Source organism: Poecilia reticulata, chromosome 16 (genome assembly GCF_904066995.2).
Source record: "Poecilia reticulata chromosome 16, P_reticulata-male-v2, whole genome shotgun sequence".
Lineage (NCBI taxonomy): Eukaryota > Metazoa > Chordata > Actinopteri > Cyprinodontiformes > Poeciliidae > Poecilia > Poecilia reticulata.
Window position 1 is genome coordinate 24,776,353 of NC_088845.1, and position 8,741 is coordinate 24,785,093.

The 8,741-nt window shown below is 39.8% G+C and overlaps 1 long non-coding RNA gene across 1 annotated transcript; it reads right to left on the reverse strand.

The window, feature by feature from the left end:
* Nucleotides 1-3,834: 3,834 nt before the first annotated feature.
* Nucleotides 3,835-8,690, reverse strand: LOC145547731 (uncharacterized). The gene is made up of 2 exons (XR_014084033.1): nt 7,306-8,690; nt 3,835-7,109 (listed from the first exon to the last, which is right to left on the reverse strand). It is a non-coding gene; the product is annotated as an uncharacterized LOC145547731 (long non-coding RNA).
* Nucleotides 8,691-8,741: the final 51 nt, after the last annotated feature.

Genomic DNA, 8,741 nt, shown 5'->3' on the forward strand with positions numbered 1-8,741 from the left:
ACATATGTTATCTATTTCTGATAGGAGTTTTAGTAGAGAAAGTGTATGTGTATTGCTTACGTAATCAAGTATAAGATTTCTGATTTGACTGCCCATCAGACAGCCACTGACACACTCCTACATATTTGTGGGTAGGCCACAAATATGTAATCGCAAAAAAAGCTGTTCAGTAGGTGCTGGTCATATGCTTAATAAAGGAACATTGAGTGGAATGAGAGAAAAAGGGGCCCAAACATCAGCAATCACAGCGGCCTTGAGAGAATATTCAAACGTTTTAGGACGACTATAACAAGGCGTGGACTGTTGTTGCTTCAAGGACTAATGGCACACAAACTTATCCAAGATATAAGGAACAACGTAAACCTCACTGAAAATAAATGGAGTGCTATTAAGAGGAAGACGATAGACACTCAATGTACATGATCAAGGCAATTAAGTGTTCATGAGCTTCCTTAACACGTCAGAAGTGCCACAGACTGATCACACCCATGCCACAGAACGGGGCTTTTCTGTATTATAAAAACCTCTTGTTACCTGTACCAGTTTTCTCACAAATTAAATTTCTATTTTCATTACTTTTACATTTGAATTTTGAGGTTTGCCTAATTTATTGAGCTCTAGCTGTACATCTATACTAAAGTCATGTGACAAGATGTTGGCAGGTGCTCTTACTTTTACTAGGATAAGGCCATTAGCTATTAACATGTGTTAAATGAAGAGTGCCATCAAAGTAATGTCAGCACAATTATTGTCACTTTCTTTTATTTATTTGAATGAAATCTATTTGTTTACCCATTATATTCTGTTTGTGGATGGAGCGGCTCATCTAAGGTGGCATTTCTCAAGAAAATGTCACCAATCACCTGGTATAAGTTTCATCCATCAACCAGCTTTCATGTTCCTCTTGAAAAATGACACTCCTGCAGCATGATCCTGCAACCACCATGTTTCACAATCACAAAGGCATTCAAGGAGACATGCAGTGTACAACTTTCTCAAGCATGGCTCTTTACATAGAAAAACAGTATGTACGCTGTGCTTAAATTATTCATAGGTGGGCTTTACTTAAAAATTGGGTAACTTATGAGGCTATGTCTTATATTTTTGTGTATCTTGTAAAAAGATTTGTGAAAAAACATTTTCTGTGATGGGCTAGCTTTTTTTTGCTGCACTGTCATCATTATCATGTAACTGATGGCTCAACTCAAGTTTATATATTATTTCTGAAATTCAGACATCCTCCCCTGAATTCTGATGCGTTTTTAGTCCCTCTGAGCTTTTGCTACTGTACAGGTAGGATCCTTATGCTTTCATTCATCCTCCAGAAGCATCATTTGAATAACCGTAAATGTCAAGTCTGAATATTTGCTTTTATGTGAAAATAACAATAAAAGTCCACCACTATTGTCCAGCCCTGCTGATATGAATTGGCTGGTTCTTTTCTGGGAGGTACACCCAGACCCTGGTGTTGTTTCTCAGCTGCTGTGGTCTGAAATACCAAGTGATTTAGTTGAAGCTTGTAAAGAGCACCTGCATTCTTTGAGAGATGCACGTTAGCCATCCGGGCTCCTTCGGTAATCCACGGCCCCACTGATCAAAGAGTGTGAGGTGAGTGATGGTCACCTCTGTGGCCTACTGCCTTCTTTGTTAGTTTGTCCTCTCTCCATCTCTCAATCTACACAAGCTTTCCACCACCCCTTCTTCTGTTCTTCGTCGTCTTGCTCTTGCATCTCCCCCTATCATCCCCTCCGTCTGATAGCTCTGAATAAATCAATACTCCTCACGTCCCGTTATGTAGATGAATGTTTGTTGCTTTTGTTCTGAGCTCTTTTATTGACCGGCACAATAACAATAGAGTCAGAAAATTATTTTTGGATGCGGTAACAAGATTTTAAATAAATAAATGAGGACAAATGAAAAAAAAAAAAAAAAAACAGACAGTCATCTGGATACCAGATGAATACAAATGGGTAAAAACCGTGGAGATTTGTTTTGTCCAACCATCATCTGCTGCCTAATGAGACTGTGGAGATGCAGTCCCCCTGCTGATGCATTGTTTTAGAGGTGATGAGCTCTGGCCAGATTCATAGCAGCAGGGGGTGGGACTGAGCCAGAGCAGCGCTCCCACTGTGTAACACTTTGCTACGATGCCAATATCTAATTTGAAGGCACCCGGGTCAGAGCAGTGTTTACCGGTGACACCCGAAGGTGACATGCCAAGCTAAGCAGCTAAATTGAAATTTATTTTACCCTTCTAATGCTTTCTGAGTTCACTATTTGCAGACTGGTTATTAACATTCCAGCCCCATGTGAGCTGGCACACACACACATGCACGCACACGCACGCACACATACATACAGTACATGCTGCTGTGTAAAAAGCAATATCATATACGCATGTGTGCTCCCTCTTTCATGTTGAGCACAGCCTTGGATGCGATAATTTAAGGTCCCCCCACCCTCTGACTCTCAGAGGAAGCCTTGGAGAGGAGCAACATCCATCTGTGTTGAAACTAACATGCATAAATCACTTCTGAGCATGTCAAGATGAAAAGTGAAATGAAGGCTGCATGTGGCAAATATCTGTGTCTCGAAGCTGCATGACTAGTCATAAAATAAGATTACCAAATATTCTGCACATCCATGTCATTTTCATCACATGGGGGGAAAAAAATGGATTTATTAATCGCAAATTCTATAACAGGGACAGAAATATTACAAAAAAAAAACCCAAAACATTTTCACGGGGTGAATTTTTAAGGCTTTAGGGTATTGGTTCATTCGGAGGCGTTCTTGTTCACAGTCTGATTTATGATAACACATTCCAGGAAACACAAACAGTACCTTGAACCAGTATTTATATCTCTTGAATTTATGCAGCTCAGCATGTTTCAAAATTCATGAGCACAAAGCATGATCGCACCTGTGATATGTTTTTCAGAATCTGTTGCGTTACAACCACACACTGCGTTTTGTCAGTAGTGCTTGTCAGTCAAGTGGTGGGGAATCGTGATTTCCATAATTTTCTCCAAATAATTTAAAAAGTGTGGCGTAGATTTGTGTGAAGCCCCCCTAACTCCGGGTAAGTAGACGCACCATATGTTGCACGTATTGGCAGGTGTGTCCCTACCATTTCTTCACATACTGAATTTTTTTTTTAGCTAATTTTATTTGAAAATTTCTTAACCTCAGTCAGTGAATAGTCATTTCTCCGTTGGATGTTAGTATGAAATTTTACTGGGGTGTTCTTTAATATTTGATTATGATTGGATATAAATAATTCCATCTTAAATCTGGCTGCATGTTCAGGATCATTATCCAGCTGGCAGGTGAACCTCTGCCCAGACTGCAACTGGTCTACGTCCAGGACTGTCTGATGTTTGTGAGTCAATCGTCCCATCAAATCTGATCACTGTCCTTGTCCGTAGGTTTTGCATTTTCCATAAGGCAAAAGAAAAAGTTGTTTAAATTGGTTTCTTTCTGATAAGAGCACATTTCTTTATAAGTTTGTTTTGTCCATTGAATGGGTTGTAGCACACCACAAACAGCACTTCTTCTCTTTCAACAATGTTTATTTTCTGGTCAGTCTTCCATGAAGGCCAGGTTCAACATATTATCTGTTAATCTCTGCAGCTCCTCCAGATGCACCATGGGTGTCTTTGACAGCTTCTCAGAGTAATAAAAAACTATCTCATAGGAGAACAATCATGTTTCTAGATGTGCCATACTCTATTTTTTTAATTTAATATTATTCAGAGAGATTTTCAGTTTCTGGGATTTTGTCTGATAACCAAAATCTAGTTCAATCTGGAGAGACTCAGACGGACAAAAGAGAACAATTAAAAGATTTAATGACAGGAATGAATAACAGTTCTTTGACGCTCGGACCCCGGCAGCTAATTTGAGCTGAGATTTGATGTGGACATCCCGATAACTGATTAGGGATGCTCTCCCCCGGGGCCCAACACTGGTGGTGGTGGTCGGGAAAGGGTGCCATCCTAGAGCCGAAGAATGTGGGTGGTGGGTCGAACGCAGCTGGGAAGCAGCTGACAGCTGACAGCTTGGGTGTGGATCCTTTTATGCAGAGCCTGATTGCTGATTGAACGTGCCGGGTGAGGTCCAGCGCTGAGGTCGGAGATGAGCATGACGTCAATGGGCGAACGAAGGGGGTGAAGTCTTCCAGCTTGAACTTTTGCTAAAGCTCCATTTCAATCTGGAGATACTCAGACGGACAAAAGGGAACAATTAAAAGATTTAATGACAGGAATGAATAACAGTTCTTTGGCGCTCTGACCCCGGCAGCTAATTTGAGCTGAGATTTGATGTGAACTCGATGAACATCCCGATAACTGATTAGGGATGCTCTCCCCCCAGAAAAGTACTGAGGCCGGGGCCGAGGTCCGAGGAAGGTGAGACCTAAAACTTGTATGCCGACTTGATGATGCGTGGAGAAAAGAAAAGTACGGGTTGTAGGCCGAAGGAGTGCAGAAAACAAGAAGATGAGAAGCTAATAGAAGGAATCAAATTTGATTGATAGAGTGGTTTTCATCTTATGATGCTCATCTGGCGAATGGAGGCCTGCTAAGGAAAGAGCCGAAATAATATCGGGCAAGAGAGTGAAGGATAGTTGAAGGCACGAAGCCAGGCAGGAGTTGGGAAGCTAGGGGACACATTTATATCTGGAGAAAGGCTGTAGGATAGGTGCCCACGGTAAGGGAGCCACACTGAAAAGTATGAGGGAAAGGAAAAACACTGAGACATGGACCAACAAAGAGAAAGGCTAGGACACGGGCCGGTTGGAGGGGCAGGCAATGTTGGGACATGGGCGAGCTGAAGGGGCTGAGCGACGCTGGGACATGGGCCAGCTGCTGGGGCTGAGCGACGCTGGGACATGGGCCAGCTGCTGGGGCTGAGCGACGCTGGGACATGGGCCAGCTGCAGGGGCTGAACGACGCTGGGACGTGGGACAGCTGCAGGGGCTGAACGACGCTGGGACGTGGGACAGCTGCAGGGGCTGAATGACGCGGGGATGTGGGACAGCTGTTGGGGCAGAGACATGCAGGGTTACTGGGATGGCATGGAGTCAGACTGCTAAAGGGCCAGCTGATGGGTTACTGAGATAGCTTCAGGGAAACCGAAAGGTTGGCAATAGAGCTGATTGGTTGAGGGACAAAGAAGCTAGAAGTAGACTTGCGGGTTCAATCTTTGGAGGATGCGAGTGAGTAATAACAGAAACAAACCTGTAGGTAGCAGCATGGGAAGACACAGAAGGGACAATCACATGATAAGTTTACACTTTGGACAAGGTAGACCAACCACCACCAGCGAAATGCGGAGTGCTCGTCAGGCACAGAGTGAGCTATGGACACAGGGAAGAGATGCATTATCATATGAAGAGAATACTGAAAAAGACAGGAGTGCTGACATAACGTCGAGGGAGTGCTCGGAGACTGGTTGAACACAATCTAAAGCTATGGATGAGCATAAAGGGAAACTAAGATTCGAAATGAGGATAAAAGAAACAGGGGACATATAGAAAATAAAATTACAGAGCAAGACCTGAGATTAAACATGAAATGAGCGATTCCATCTAATAGCTGAACTGAACTGAGCAGAGGTGGAGAGAGACAGCTCATCAACAATAGAGTCAAAATGATCAGAGGTGAAATGAGCAGAAATAAGATTAAAGTCGGTTGATGACATGAAACGGAGTGGTGAAGGTTCAGCTTTATGGTAACAAACGACTGATGAGAGCGACGACTTGGGATTGCTTGTGGAGATAGTAACTACGTACTGATTTACCTACTTACATACCTACTTACTTTCTTACTTACCTACGTAATTACTTACTTACATACCTACCTACCTACTTACTTACTTACTTACTTACCTACCTCCTTAGCAACCTACCTACTTACTTACCTACTTACATACATACCTATGTACTTACTTACCTACCTATGTACTTACTTACCTACTTACTTACCTACCTATGTACTTACTTACCTACTTACTTACCTACCTATGTACTTACTTACTTACTTACTTACTTACTTTATTTACCTACTCACCTACATACTTACATAACTAAATACTTACTTACTTACTTGCTTACTTATTTACCTACTCACCTACATACGTACTTAACTAAATACTTACTTACTTACTTACTTACTTACTTACTTACTTACTTACTTACTTACTTACTTACTTACTTACTGACTGACTGACTGACTGACTGACTGACTGACTGACTGACTGACTTACTGACTTACTTACTTACTTACTTACTTACTTACTTACTTACTTACCTACCTTTCCTGCCTGCATGCCTGCCTCCCTACTTACTTACTTACTTACTTACTTACTTACTTACTTACTTACTTACTTACTTACTTACTTACTTACTTACTTACTTACTTACTTACCTTACTTACTTACTTACTTACTTACTTACCTACCATGTACTTACTTACCTATTTACTTACCTACCTATGTACTTACTTACCTACTTACTTACCTACCTATGTACTTACATACCTATGTACTCATATACTTTCCTACTCAACTACGTACTGATTTACATACTTACATACCTACCTACTTTCTTACTTACTTATTTACTTACCTACGTAATTACTTACTTACATACTTACCTACCTACTTACTTACTTACCTACTTCCTTAGCAACCTACCTACTTACTTACGTACTTACCTACATACCTATGTACTTACTTAACTACCTATGTACTTACTTACCTACTTACTTACCTACCTATGTACTTACTTACTTTATTTACCTACTCACCTACATACTTACTTAACAAAATACTTACTTACTTACTTACTTACTTACTTACTTACTTACTTACTTACTTACTTACTTACTTACTTACTTACCTACCTACCTACCTACCTACCTACCTACCTACCTACTTTCTTACTTACTTACTTACCTACCTTTCTACCTACCTACCTGTGTACTTGCTTACATACTTACTTACCTACCTTACTTACTTACTTACCTATCTAATGCTTACCTACTTACCTACCTCCTTAGCAACCTACCTACTTACTTACCTACTTACTTACATACCTATGTACTTACCTGACTTTGTACTATCTTACCTACTTACTTACTTACCTATGTACTTACCTACCTACCTTCTCACTTACGTACTTATTAACCTACGTACTTCCTTACTTACATACCTACTTACTTACTTACTTACTTACCTACCTACTTACCTACCTACTTACCTACCTACATACCTACCTACATACTTATTTACTTACCTACTTACTTACCTACCTATGTACTTACTTACTTATCTACTTACTTACCTATGTACTTACTTACCTACTCACCTATGTACTTACTTACCTACTTACATACCTACCTACTTACTTACCTACTTACTTACCTGCCTTTGTACTTACTTACCTACTTACTTACATACCTATGTACTCACTTACTTACGTATGTACTTACCTTCTTACTTACTTACTTACTTACTTACTTACTTACTTACTTACTTACTTACTTACTTACTTACTTACTTACTTACTTACTTACTTACTTACTTACTTACTTACTTACTTACTTACTTACTTACTTACTTACTTACTTACTTACTTACTTACTTACTTACCTACTTACCTACTTTCTTATCTACTTACTTTCTTACTTACTTACCTACCTACCTACTTACCTACCTACCTACCTACCTACCTACCTACCTACCTACCTACCTACCTACCTACCTACCTACCTACCTACCTACCTACCTACCTACCTACTTACTTACTTACCTACCTTCCTACCTTTCTACCTACCTACCTGTGTACTTGCTTACATACTTACTTACCTACCTATGTACTTACTTACCTAGTTTCTTACCTACCTATGTACTTACTTACCTACCTACTTACTTACCTATGTACGTACTCACTTACTTACATACCTACCTACATTCTTACTTACCAACCTACTCGCTTACCCACCTACCTTCTTACTTACTTATCTACGTACTTACTTACTTGCTTACATACCTACTTACCTACCTATTTACTTACCTACTTACTTACCTGACTTTGTTCTATCTTACCTACTTGCATACCTATGTACATACATACATACATACATACATACATACATACATACATACATACATACATACATACATACATACATACATACATACATACATACATACTTACTTACTTACTTACTTACTTACTTACTTACTTACTTACTTACCTACCTACCTACCTACCTACCTACCTGCCTACTTACTTACCAATCTATGTGCTTACTTACTTACTCACCCATGTACTTACTTACCTACTAACATAGCTACGTACTTTCTTACTTACTTACCTACGTGTCTTCCTTACATACCTTCTTATTTACTGACCTTCCTACCTACCAACTTATTAACTACTTACATAACTACTTAATTACTTACCTACTTTCTTACGTTCCTACCTGCCTACCCACTTATTTACCTACTTTCTTACCTACCTACCTACTTACTTTCTTACTTACTTACTTACCTACCTTTCTACGTTTCTACCTACCTACCTGTGTACTTGCTTACATACTTACTTACCTACCAGTGTACTTACTTATCTAGTTTCTTATCTACCTATGTACTTACTTACCTACCTACTTACTTACCAATGTATTTAATTATACAACCTTACATTACTACCTACTTACTTACTTACTTACCTACTT